Source organism: Delphinapterus leucas, chromosome 5, assembly GCF_059928025.1.
Source record: "Delphinapterus leucas isolate spDelLeu-1000000601 "Yukka" chromosome 5, BTC_Dleu_Yukka2, whole genome shotgun sequence".
Taxonomy (NCBI): domain Eukaryota; kingdom Metazoa; phylum Chordata; class Mammalia; order Artiodactyla; family Monodontidae; genus Delphinapterus; species Delphinapterus leucas.
Genome location: NC_143133.1, coordinates 118,331,619 through 118,345,758, shown reverse-complemented (window position 1 = coordinate 118,345,758; position 14,140 = coordinate 118,331,619). Strand labels below are relative to the sequence as shown.

Genomic DNA, 14,140 nt, shown 5'->3' with positions numbered 1-14,140 from the left:
ACAGAATGGGCGATATGTTTTAAAATTCATTTTATTGAAGTATAGTTGATTTACAATGTTGTCTTAATTTCTGCTGCACTGCAGTGATTCAGTTATGCATAGATATATTCTTTCTCATATGCTTTTCCATTATGATTTATTATAGGATATTGAATATAGTTCCCTGTGCTATACAGTAAGACTTTGCTGTTTATTCTGTATATAATAGTTTGCATCTGCTAATCTCAAACTCCCAATCCCTCCCCACCCCCCTCCCCCTTGGCAACCGTGAGTCTGTTCTCTGTCTGTGAGTCTGTTTCGTAGATAGGTTCATTTGTCTCATATTTTAGATTCCACATATAAGTAATATCGTATGGTATTTATATTTTGCTGTCTGGCTTACTTCACTTAGTATGGTAACTTCTAGGTCCATCCATGTTGCTGCAAATGGCATTATTTCATTCTTTTTTATGGCTGAGTAATACTCTAGTGTGTGTGTGTGTGTGTGTGTATGTGTGTGTGTGTGTGTGTGTATCTATCTCACATCTTTAACCAGAATGGGTAAAATTCGATATATTCATACAACAAAATACTTCATAGCAATGAACAAGAATGAACCCTACCTAAATAATAACTCTAAAAAGAAAATACAGACTTCTGCTCAAGACAGATGCACCATGGAGAGCAGGGGTGGGAGGAGGGGAAATAACAAGACCTCACAGTCCCCTGTGCCATGCAACATAATGTGGCAGCACCACTTAAATACATTCTGAAACCAACAGGCCTGAGTGTTTAAAAAAGGCTCCTCAGAACTTCCCTGGTGGTCCAGTGGCTAAGACTCCACGCTCCCAATGCAGGGGGCCCAGGTTCGATCCCTGGTCAGGGAACTAGATCCCACATACCACAACTAAGAGCCTGCATGCGGCAATGAAGATCCTGCTTGCTGCAACTAAGACCCGGCACAGCCAAATAAATAAAATAAAATAAATATTAAAAAAAATAGAAAGGCTCCTCAAATGTTGATTGGGGCTGGATGATTAAGAAGCGGAAGGGGGGGAAGTGCACCCAGCAACTCCCTAAGGCTCTTCTAGCGGCTTCCACGCCGCAACGTGGCAGGACAGATGCCAGCCCCGCCGTTTTCCCTCGGTGGCTCGGAGGGCAACGCTGAGGGAGCTTCATCCTGAGGTCGCAACTGTGAGTAATGGTGGGCAATGTGAAAAATACGATATTAAATTTAAAAAGTATCTATCTGTGGGCAGTCTTTCTGCCAGCACCTGAAACCTGGCATCAAGTGGGAGCTGGCCCTTCTGGAACGTGGGCAGGGCTTTGTGAAAGAGTGGGTGGGGTAGGGGAATTCTGCTTCTATGTGAGTTTGTAGAAAATGGGAAAGAGTGGTGCCTTTGCCCTAACAACAAGAAAATTCTAGATAAACTACAGAATCATAATTTTTCTTAAACCCATCCTAGAGCTGAGATTTTAGGATAGCCAGGTGGCCTGAAATCTGAGGAACGACAGATCCTTTAAGGACAGTAGATCAGTGAGGCTGCTGCTTTCTGATTTAGTTCTATATGCTCCAAGAGAGCATCAGGGAGTTCCTTAGGCAGAAAGCCATATAAATGTTAATTTGCCCCAGGCAAGATCCCTTCTTTCAAAATTTGAGATTGCTCCAAATTTTTGTTTTTCATCTCTGTTCAAAAGATAGTTAAAATTTTTTTTTCTTCAGAATTTATAATTGCTCCAAGTAGGAGACTTGGTTCAATGCAAGCAACCCCATCACTATTAGAAACTTGCAATTACATTTTTATCTTGATTTTTATCAAATAGCTTTGTTAAACTTTCTTGCTAGCTTACAGACTTTTTAACATACATTTAATATTTAAAATATACAATGCATAATGTCTGAGAAGAACAATTATAGTCTCTCCTTTTTAATCTTTCTGTATGCCTTAGCTTTTTGTTTCATTTTTATATTATATTGGCGAGAACCTCTGGAAAAAAACGTAAAAATAATCACTGAAAGCAGATGTTCTTGTCTTATTCCTGATCTTAAAAAAAAATTCCGCCCTCACCCACTGCCGACGACCTGTCTTGTTGCCTGCACGCCGTGCCACTGCCTCACAGAAAGGCTTTGATTGCCCGCAGTCCTTCGCCAGATTAGGCCAGTGTCCAGGGCCCTGGTTCCTCATCTCACTCGGGCTTATGCCAAAGATGTAACATCTGGTGCAGATGCCCGACCTTAAGGCTTCAAGGTGTAGACCTTTTAGCCGATGCTGTAACTGTTACTGTGGGGTCCAAGGGAAGGACAGTGATTACTGAGTTGGGGAAGTCCCAAAGTGACAAAAGATGGACTGCTGCAAAGTCCATTGACTTAAAAAATAAATATAAAAATGTTGGCGCTAAACTTGTTCAAGATGTTGCCAGTAACACAAACGGAGAGGCTGGGGATGGCACCACTACTGCTACTGTACTGGCACGCTCTATCTCCAAGGAAGGCTTCGAGAAGGTTAGCAAAGGTGCTAATCCAGTGGAAATCAGGAGAGGTGTGATGTTAGCTGTTGATGCTGTACTTGCTGAACTTAAGAAGCAGTCTAAACCTGTGACAACCCCGAAAGAGATCGCCCAGATTGCTACGATTTCTGCAAATGGAGACAAAGAAATTGGCAACATCATTTCTGATGCGATGAAAAAGGTTGGAAGAAAGGGCGTTATCACAGGAAAGCATGGGAAAACACTGAATGATGAACTAGAAATTATTGAAGGCATGAAGTTTGATAGAGGGTATATCTCTTCATACTTTATTAATACATCAAAATGTGAATTCCAAGTTGCCTATGTTCTTTCGAGTGAAAAGAAAATTTCTAGTGTCCAGTCCATTGTTCCTGCTCTTGAAATTGCCAACGCTCACCGTAAGCCCTGGGTCATAATTGCTGAAGATGTGGATGGAGAAGCTCCAAGTACACTTGTTTTGAATAGGCTGAAAGTTGGTCTTCAGGCTGTAGCAGTCAAAGCTCCATGTTTTGGTGACAATAGAAAGAACCAGCTTAAAGACATGGCTATTGCTACTGGCGGTGCAGTATTGGGAGAAGAAGGACTAACTCTAAATCTTGAAGATGTTCAGCCTCATGACTTAGGAAAAGTTGGAGAGGTCATTGTGACCAAAGGTGACGCCATGCTCTTGAAAGGATAAGGTGACAAGGCTCAAATTGAAAAGCATATTCAAGAAATCCTCGAGCAGTTGGATATCACAACTAGTGAAAATGGAAAGGAAAAAGTGAATGAACGTCCGGCAAAACTCTCAGATGTTGTTGCTGTGCTAAAGTTTGATGGGACAAGTGACGTTGAAGTGAATGAAAAGAAAGACAGAATTACAGATGCCCTTAATGCTACCCGAGCTGCTGTTGAAGAAGGCATTGTTTTGGGAGGGGGCTGTGTCCTGCTTCGGTGCCTTCCAGTCTTGGATTCAATAACTCCAGCTAATGAAGATCAAAAAACTGCTATAGAAATTATTTTAAAAACACTCAAAATTCCTGCAATGACTACTGCTAAGAATGCAGGTATTGAAGGATCACTGATAGTTGAGAACATTTTGCAGAGTTCTTCAGAAGTTGGTTATGATGCTATGCTTGGAGATTTTGTGAATATGGTGGAAAAAGGAATCATTGATCCAACTAAGGTTGTAAGAACTGCATTACTGGATGCTGCTGGAGTGGCCTCTCTGTTAACTACAGCAGAAGTTGTAGTCACAGAAATTCCTAAAGAAGAGAAGGATCCTGGAACGGGCAGAATGCGTGGAATGGGAAGTGCTGTGGGAGGTGGCATGTTCTAATTCCTAGAATAGGGCTTTACCATCATTAATGAGCTGTGAGAGGAAGCCCGAGGCAGCATTCCTCACCAGTAACTTTAAGAGAGGTCTGTTGAAGGAGATGACTGAAGAAAAGGCTGGCTGATGTTTAAGAAAATCACTATAACCATCAGTTACTGGTTTCAGCTGACAACATAGAACGATTTACTGCTGTCATTGCCCATGCCTACTGATAATTTATTTTGTATTTTTGAATAAAGACACTGTTACATTCCTGGTAAATGAGTATAAGAGCCATGTACCAATGTACTGCTTTCAACTTAAATCACTGAGGCATTTTTACTACTATTCTGATAAAATCAGGATTTTAGTGATTGCCATCAACAGATGAGAAGCTAAGAAGCAGCCTTTCTATGGAGAGTAAGAATAATTGGGTTCAGAGTAGACCAATATCCAATTATGTAACAACCTTTGTGAAATAACAATTGTTTAAAGTTAAAAAATATTCCAAGTTTTCACCATTAAATATTATGTATGCTGCAAAATGTGGTAGATACTATTTATAGTTATGCAAATTTCCTTCAATTCCTAGTTTGCTAACAGTTTGTTTATTATCACAAAGAGCGTACTGAATTTTATTAAATATTTGATCTTCATCTACTGTGATATTTATATGATTTTTCTTCTTGAAATTATTGTCATAGAGTCTTATTATGTGGGTGGATGTATGGGTTATCTAATGTTAAAGAAACCTTGTATTCCAGGGATAAATCCAGATTTGTGATGATATATATACAAACGTGTGTGTGTGTGTGTGTGTAGTAATGTGTTAATTCTCGATTCAACTGGCTATTTTTTTTTTTTTTTTTTTGGCGGTACGCGGGCCTCTCACTGTTGCGGCCTCTCGCATTGCGGAGCACAGGCTCCGGACGCGCAGGCTCAGTGGCCCAGGCTCAGTGGCCCTGGCTCACGGGCCCAGCCGCTCCGCGGGATATGGGATCCTCCCGAACCAAGGCATGAACCTGTGTCCCCTGCATCGGCAGGCGGACTCTCAACCACTGTGGCACCAGGGAAGCCCTCAACTGGCTATTTTTTAAAGAATTTTTATATTATAGTGAGCTAAGAGGCTTCAAGATGGCGGACGAATAAGACGCGGAGATCACCTTCCTCTCCACAAATACATCAGAAATACATCTACATGTGGAACAACTCCTACAGAACACCCACTGAACGCTGGCAGAAGACCTTAGACCTCCCAAAAGGTAAGAAACTCCCCACGTACCTGGGTAGGGCAAAAGAAAAAACAGCGACAAAACAATAGGGACGGTACCTGCGCCAGTGGGAGGGAGTGGGGAAGGAGGAAAGTTTTCCACACACTAGGAAGCCCCTTGGCGGGCGGAGACTGCAGGTGGCGGAGGGCGGAAGCTTCCGAGCCGCGGAGGAGAGCACAGCAACAGGGGTGCGGAGGGCAAAGCGGGGAGATTCCCGCACAGAGGATGAGTGCCGACCAGCACTCACCAGGCCGAGAGGCTTGTCTGCTCACCCACCGGGGCGGGCGGGGCTGGGAGCTGAGGCTCGGGCTTCGGTCGGAGCGCAGGGAGAGGACTGGGGTTGGCGGCGTGAACACAGCCTGCAGGGGGTTAGTGCACCACGGCTAGCCGGGAGAGAGTCTGGGAAAAAGTCTGGACCTGCCGAAGAGGCAAGAGATTTTTTCTTGCCTCTTTGTTTCCTGGTGCGCGAGGAGAGGGGATTAGAGCGCCGCTTAAAGCAGCTCCAGAGATGGGCACGAGCCGCGGCTAAAAGCACGGACCCCAGAGACGGGCATGAGACGCTAAGGCTGCTGCTGCCGCCACCAAGAAGCCTGTTTGCAAGCACAGGTCACTGTCCACACCGCCCCTTATGGGAGCCAGTGCGGCCCACCACTGCCAGGGTCCCGTGATCCAGGGACAACTTCCCCGGAAGAACGCACGGCGCGCCTCAGGCTGGTGCAACGTCACGCCGGCCTCTGCTGCCGCACGCTCGCCCCGCACTTCGTACCCCTCCCTCCCCCCGGCCTGAGTGAGCCAGAGCTCCCAAAGCAGCTGCTCCTTTAACCCCGTCCTGTCCAAGCGAAGAACAGACGCCCTCAGGCGACCTACACGCAGAGGCCTGGCCAAATCCAAAGCTGAACCCCGGGAGCTGTGCGAACAAAGAAGAGAAAGGGAAATCTCTCCCAGCAGCCTCAGGGGCAGCGGATTAAATCTCCACAATCAACTTGATGTACCCTGCATCTGTGGAATACCTGAACAGACAACAAATCATCCCAAATTGAGGTGGACTTTGGGAGCAAATATATATATGTATTTTCCCTTTTTCTCTTTTTGTGAGTGTGTATGTGTATGCTTCTGTGTGTGATTTTGTCTGTATAGCTTTGCTTATACCATTTGTCCTAGGGTTCGGTCCATCCATTTTTTTTTTTAACTTAAAAATTTTTTTTCTTAATAATTATTTTTTAATAACTTTATTTTACTTTTCTTTCTCTATTTCTCTGTTTCTCTCTCCCTCTTTCTTTCTTTTCTTTCGATTTTTTTCTCCCTTTTATTCTGAGCTGTGTGGATGAAAGGCTCTTGGTGCTCCAGCCAGGTGTCAGGGCTGTGCCTCTGAGGTGGGAGAGCCAAGTTCAGGACACTGGTCCACAAGTACCTCCCAGCTCCATGTAATATCAAACAGTGAAAATCTCCCAGAGATCTCCATCTCAACGCCAAGACCCAGCTTCACTCAGTGACCAGCAAGCTACAGTGCTGGACACCCTATGCCAAACAACTAGCAAGACAGGAATACAACCCCATCCATTAGCAGAGAGGCTGTCTAAAATCATAATAAGGCCACAGACACCCCAAAACACACAACCAGACATGGACCTGCCCACCAGAAAGAAAAGATCCAACCTCATACACCAGAACACAGGCACTAGTCCCCTCCACCAGGAAGCCTACACAACCCACTGAACCAACCTTAGCCACTGGGGACAGACACTAAAAACAACGGGAACTACAAACCTGCAGGCTTCGAAAAGGAGACCCCCAAACACAGTAAGGTAAGCAAAATGAAAAGACAGAAAAACACACAGCAGATGAAGGATCAAGGTAAAACCCCACCAGACCTAACAACTGAAGAGGAAATAGGCAGTCTACCTGAAAAAGAATTCAGAATAATGATAGTAAAGATGATCCAAAATCTTGGAAATAGAATAGAGAAAATAAAAGAAACGTTTAACAAGGATGTAGAAGAACTAAAGAGCAAACAAACAGTGATGAACAACACAATAAATGAAATTAAAAATTCTCTAGAAGGGATCAATAGAAGAATAACTGAGGCAGAAGAACAGATAAGTGACCTGGAAGATAAAAGAGTGGAAATAACTACTGCAGAGCAGAATAAAGAAAAAAGAATGAAAAGAATTGAGGACATTCTCAGAGACCTCTGGGACAACATTAACTGCACCAACATTTGAATTATAGGGGTCCCAGAAGACGAAGAGAAAAAGAAAGGGACTGAGAAAATATTTGAAGAGATTATAGCTGAAAACTTCCCTAATATGGGAAAGGAAATAGTTAATCAAGTCCAAGAAGCACAGAGAGTCCCATACAGGATAAATCCAAGAAGAAACACACCAAGACACATATTAATCAAACTATCAAATATTAAATACAATGAAAAAATATTAAAAGCAGCAAGAGAAAAACAACAAATAACACACAAGGGAATCCCCATAAGGTTAACAGCTGATCTTTCAGCAGAAACTCTGCAAGCCAGAAGGGAGTGGCAGGACATATTTAAAGTGATGAAGGACAAGAACCTACAAACAAGATTACTCTACCCAGCAAGGATCTCATTCAGATTTGATGGAGAAATTAAAACCATTACAGACAAGAAAAAGCTAAGAGAATTCAGCACCACCAAACCAGCATTACAACAAATACTAAAGGAACTTCTCTAGGCAGGAAACACAAGAGAAGGAAAAGACCTACAATAAGAAACCCAAAACAATTAAGAAAATGGGAATAGGAACATACATATCGATAATTACCTTCAGTTTAAATGGATTAAATGCTCCCACCAAAAGACACAGAATGGCTGAATGGATACAAAAACAAGACCCGTATATATGCTGTCTACAAGAGATCCACTTCAGATCTAGGGACACATACAGACTGAAAGTGAGGGGATGGAAGAAGAAGTCTGTGATACAGAGTGAAGTAAGTCAGAAAGAGAAAAACAAATACTGTATGCTAACGCATATATATGGAATCTAAGGAAACAAAAAGGTCATGAAGAACCTAGGGCAAGCCGGGAATAATGACACAGACCTACTAGAGAATGGACTTGAGGATACAGGGAGGGGGAAGGGTAAGCTGGGAGAAAGTTAGAGAGTGACATGGACATATATACAGTACCAAACGTAAAATAGATAGCTAGTGGGAAGCAGCCGCATAGCACAGGGAGATCAGGTCGGTGCTTTGTAACCACCTAGATCGGTGGGATAGGGAGGGTGGAAAGGAGGGAGACGCAAGAGGGAAGAGATATGGGAACATATGTATATGTATAACTGATTCACTTCGTTATAAAGCAGAAACTAACACACTATTGTAAAGCAATTATACTCCAATAAGGATGTTAAAAAAAAAAGTTAACATGAAAAAAGAAAAATAATGAGCTAAGATATAATTTTATTTTTTATTATTTTTTTCTTGTTTTGGTATCAAAATTATTACAGTCTCATAAAATTAATTGGGAATTTTTTCCATTCCTTTTATTATATGGGACAGAGTACATAGAATAAAGATTTCCTGTTATGTAATTTTTGAAAGAACTCCACTGTAAAATCATGTGACTAGTGTTTCATTTGTAGATTTTTAACTACTCTTTCAATTACTTTAATTTTAATAGGCCTATTCTCCTATAGATCTGTTTTCTTTAGACAACTTTGGTAAGATACTTTTTTTTTCTAGAAATTTGTCCATTTTGTGTAAATTTGCAGTATACTGGCATAAAAATATATTACTAAATCTCCTGTATGTATAGTTCTTTCTTTTTAAAATGTGTAATATTTTTAAATTGTGCCTTTTCTGGTTTTGGTTTGTTTTTTTTTTTGCTTTATCTTGCTGTGAACAATGGCTTTCCCCATTCCTTTTTTCTCTCTCTATAATGCCTAAGTAGATATATGCTGTTCCTTTCATTTTATGTTTCATGTCACCTTTTCCTCTTTCCCATTTCCTGTTTCTTTTTCCTCAAGGGTTATATTCTGAGTAATTTCTCCAGTATATATTCAACTTCGTTAGGTTCTTTCCAATCCATTTTTTTTTTAACATCTTTATTGGAGTATAATTGCTTTACAATGTTGTTAGTTTCTGCTGTATAACAAAGTGAATCAGCTATATGTACACATATATTCCCATATCCCCTCCCTCTTGCGCCTCCCTCCCACCCTCCCTCTCCCACCCCTATAGGTAGTCAGAAAGCACCCAGCTGTTCTCCCTGTGCTATGCAGCTGCTTCCCACTAGCTATTTATTTTACATTTGGTAGTGTATATATGTCAATGCTACTTTCTCACCTCGTCCCAGCTTACCCTTCCCCCTCCCCTTGTCTTCAAGTCCATTCTCTACATCTGTGCCTTTATTCATGTCCTGCCCCTAGGTTCATCAGAACCATTTTTTTTTAGATTCCATATATATGTGTTAGCATACAGTATTTGTTTTTCTCTTTCTGACTTACTTCACTCTGTATGACAGACTCTAGGTCCATCCACCTCACTTCAAATAACTCAATTTCGTTTCTTTTTATGGCTGAGTAGTATGCCATTGTTATATATGTGCTACATATTCTTTATCCATTTATCTGTTGATGGACACTTAGGTTGCTTCCATGTCCTGGCTATTGTAAATAGAGCTGCAGTGAACATTGTGGTACATGATTCTTTTTGAATTATGGCTTTCTCAGGGTATATGCCCAGTAGTGGGATTGCTGGGTCATATGGTAGTTCTATTTTTAGTTTTTTAAGGAATCTCCATACTGTTCTCTGTAGTGGCTGTATCAATTTACATTTCCACCAACAGTACAAGAGGGTTCCCTTTTCTCCACACCCTCTCCAGCATTTATCCAATCTGTTTTTTAACCTCATCGTTGCCTCTACGTTTTTTATCACCCGTTACATTTTTCATTTCTCACATTTCTATTTGTTTATTTTTCCAAACTGCTTGGTCTTTTTGGATAATATCTTGTGTGTTTCCCATGTGTTTAGTTTCTTCTCTCTTTTCTCTAATTTTAAACATGACTATATGACATACCTGATAAGTTTTTCACCTGAAAGTTTTAGGAGTATATATCTGTCATTTGTTTGGTTTTTGTTGACCTTAGCTCATTATGGGTTTTTTTTTTCATATTTTGTAATTTTGAGCCAGGAAATCCTGTTCAAGTGACTTTACCTGTTAGAATCCTCAAAGGATTGCCTGCTATTTTCTCTTTAGAGAGTAGTTTTGGGTATACATCTGCCAGGCTTAGCCATTACCACTTTAGGAAATACTTTTTTTTAAAAAAATTATTTTATTGAAGGATAGTTGATTTACAATGTTGTGTTAGTTTCTGGTGTACACTGAAGTGATTAAGTTATGCATATATATATTCTTTTCTATTATGGTTTATTACAGTATATTGGATATAATTCCCTGTGCTATACAATAGGACCTTGTTTATCCATTCTATATATAATAGTTTGCGTCTGCGAATTGCGGAAATACTTTTTATATTAATTTTCCAGACCATGAAAACCGTGTAAATTTAAATCCTTAAACTTATTAAAGCAGGCCTATGCAAACAGTGTTTCAGGGGAGGTGTTTTGTTTTCATTTGGTTTTTTTACCCAGAGCCAAGGATGATACAAAGTTCCTTTGTCATATCCATTTTCAAGTGGAGGGATTTTAATGAAGGTCACACGTTCGCAGTAGATGATGTCCTTCGAGGGTTGTGATTGCGTGAGTCATCTTCATTCCACCTTATCAACTCACAGGTGTCCAGGGCTTCATGTGGCCCTTAAAGGCCAAGCCTCTTGATTACTCAGCCTAGCAAAACTCAGATTGCCAGTGCCTGATTATTCCGTTGGGTTTCAGTTTCTCCTACTTTAGGAGATAGTAGAGGTTTCCTTTAGTTACTTCTGAACTCAAACGTTTATCTTAAAGAAGTTTATCCTGGACTTTGACAGACTTACCTCAGGAGGGTAAATGCACAAAATTTTTGAAAAGTTGACCTGAAAACTCTTCAGTGCAAAACCATAGTTTAGGTTTTTCAGTAGCTAATGATCACACCTGAGAAATATAAAGTATTGCCCAGTTAAGAAAATGGCTTAATATATTAAACTAAACTATACTAAACAAACTATTGTTTTTATTTTAAAATAATATAAATAATATAATTTATGAAGAAATTATACTGTTCAAAATTATTGAGGACTTCAGACCTTTTATTTTTGTGGGTTATAGCTATCATTATTTACTATGTTATAAATCAAAACTAAGAACTTAAAAGTTTTTTGTTTATGAATTTATCAATAAAACAGTCACAATAAATCCATTATATTTTAACATAAATGAGATATTTTCATAAAAACTGTATTTTCCAAAACAAAAAATAATGAGAACAGAGGCATTGTTTTATATTTTTGCATACCCTCTTAAGGTCTGGCTTAATATGAAAGAGCTGGGTTCTCATATGTTTCTACGTTCAGTGTGTTGCGATATTTGGTTGAAATATATGAAGAAAGTCCAGTCTCAGAGACATGTAGTTAGAAGAGGGAGGAGTGTTTTAGTAACTTTTTCAGATCATTATACATATTCTTCTTTGATTCAACATCTATCTAGCCTGCTAAATTCAAAGAGGCATGACCAAGCACTTGGCTACATACTTGGAATAGTGTGGAGTGAGGGAAATAGAGATAGAATATCATTGTACTGTGTGTCCTTACTGTCCTATGGTTATAGACACAACAGGTATTGCATACATTTCTAAAGCTCTGTCCTCACCTTAAAGCTTCCTCTTGTCTGCTTTCCCCAACTTTTCTCCCCCTGAGAATTGCCAAAACATCAAATAGCTAGGGTTAAAGAAAACTAGAGAAAAGAGAAGATGCAGTATGGCTAGAACACTGGCGATGGAAGAAACTATGGATAGGAGAAATGATGGAGTGACAGAAAGAGGCCCAGAACACATTGTTGTGGAACAGAAAATAAAGCATAGTGGGAAGACAACAGAGAAGGGAAGCAAGGAGCAGGGTGGTAGAGAAACAAGATAGGAGACAGCACAAATGCCCAAAGGACAGGGGAGGACTGAGGCACCTATAAGGAGATATTTTTTTCTTTAATTTATCATAAAGAGAGTTACTTTTACAGAACAGTAAGACCAATAAGATAAGAAAATAGCATGGTATATACAGCCTAATATTTTGTTCATAAATGAGGCCCCAGGAGACTGTGGTGGTCATCCACGGCTGTCCTCACTCCAGAGATTAAGGAACTGCCAGTAAAAATCTCTCTGTCCCCATTTTTCCTTAGAAAGAAAGTCATTGTGACCATTACCCAATGTGGTATCAAAAACCTTTCAGAATGTTTTCCATTTTCTTAGATTGTTCTCAGTATACAATAGTAATTTACTTCCCCGTTGTGTAAAATAACTCTTTTTTTCATTTTATATGTTTTCTTATTTCACATTTCAAAGATTTCCATCTCATGTCAGTCTGTCATTTCTGCAGGTTGAAAAATTTTATGTTTGAATACCAACCTAATTAAACAGTTCTGCCACCCCCTTAATGGTCTCGGATTCCTGTTGTTGGGCTTCATTTCTATTGTCTTTGTTTATGACTTTGTGCAATATCCAGACAATTATTTCACTCTTTTATTTTCTTTTAAGAATACCAGCTTTTGAATATTTTCCCCTGAGATGTCACAGTGAACCAGTCTCCAGAAAAGGGTATATAATAATTGCCTAGTTCTTTATCTGCATTGTTGCTGGCTTTGAACTTGCCATTCCATGAGTAAAGTCTGGATTCTCCTTCTATAAGTCACGTTCTTTCTGGATTTTGTTATATAGAAACTTATTTGACTTTATTATGCCCTCTCATACGAAAAGAGAGCTCTGTAGTTTATCTCCTTTACCTTAGAATTTCACTGCAATAAAAAAGTTTACACCATTTATAAACTTGGAGATTTGACTGTGGACTGCTTCCTCCTAATTATCTTTAAAAGTATCAAAGAAGACTACAGTGATGAGTTAGTTATCATTATCCTGTAATTCCTGTTCAAGTCCACTGTAAAAATCTGGTTCTCATCGCTTGATGACTCAATGCATTTCAATAGTGTTTGATATAGAAAATATCTGAAAATCTAAATAGATTTTAAAGCTTCTGGATCTCTTTTTACTCAAGTTATCCCAAATAAGCACCAGTTCTCTTAAAGAAACCATGTTAGCTTTTGTATATACATATATCCTTATATTTTCAATGTTCCAAACCTTTATTTTAAATTCTAAAACCTCTGTGAAATGGAAGAAAGAGTTAGTAATTGGTAGTTCTCAGTACTCCCTCTGAAACCCTGTTATAAATGATTATCATGTTGGAAAAATCACCAGCTGTCTTGTGTAAAAGCTTGAACATTCTGGGAAATATTCCACAATTGCACACCTTAAATTTTTTCAATCTTATATGTCAGTGACAAACTGACATATATTTATTTTTATGTTTTCTTAGTGATTTGGTATAGAATAACCTATAGTTTTACTTTTATACAATTTAGAAATTCCAAAATATCAATTTCTAAAACAATTTGGGAGTGAGAAGCTCCCTAAACACTTCCCCACTAAAGACCCAGACAATCAGTTTATTATTCTCTCATTGTTCTTTCTTTTTGAATCCCAAATTCTCCTTTTACACCATGATCCTCCAGCTGTTGGATTTCTTAACTAAATTTCTCTTGATTACATTATCATTAGTTTAGAAACTCCTATAACAGACTCTAAAATACGTTTTGTCCCATCTTGTTTGTAATTGTGAATATTCAGTTAAATATGGAAGTAGAATTATCCTATGAAACTACCATGATAGAAGAAACAATGGTTTAGACATCAGAGTCAGGATAGGGATCGCAGACACCCATCCCCACTTCCCCACCCAACAGATGCTGGCTCTCATCAGTCTACAATTTCTTCTCAGACAATAGCTTCATAGAACAATTTCATGTCTAAATCACCAATGGGGAATGTTCTCCCTAACACAATGTAGGGAGAACTCCCAACTTTCTAGAGAAGTTTTGAATACAGAAGAGGAGAAAATCCAGGAAG

The 14,140-nt window shown here is 39.5% G+C and overlaps 1 pseudogene across 1 annotated transcript in view; it reads left to right on the top strand.

Annotated features, from left to right (window-relative positions):
* The first annotated feature begins 2,111 nt into the window (after positions 1–2,111).
* The window catches only part of LOC111178982 (60 kDa heat shock protein, mitochondrial pseudogene), a 30,792-nt pseudogene continuing 18,763 nt past the window's right edge, over positions 2,112–14,140 (top strand). Inside the window, exon 1 of the transcript XR_002645793.2 lies at positions 2,112–5,043. The product of XR_002645793.2 is annotated as a 60 kDa heat shock protein, mitochondrial pseudogene (transcript). The remainder of the gene's footprint in view (positions 5,044–14,140) is intronic.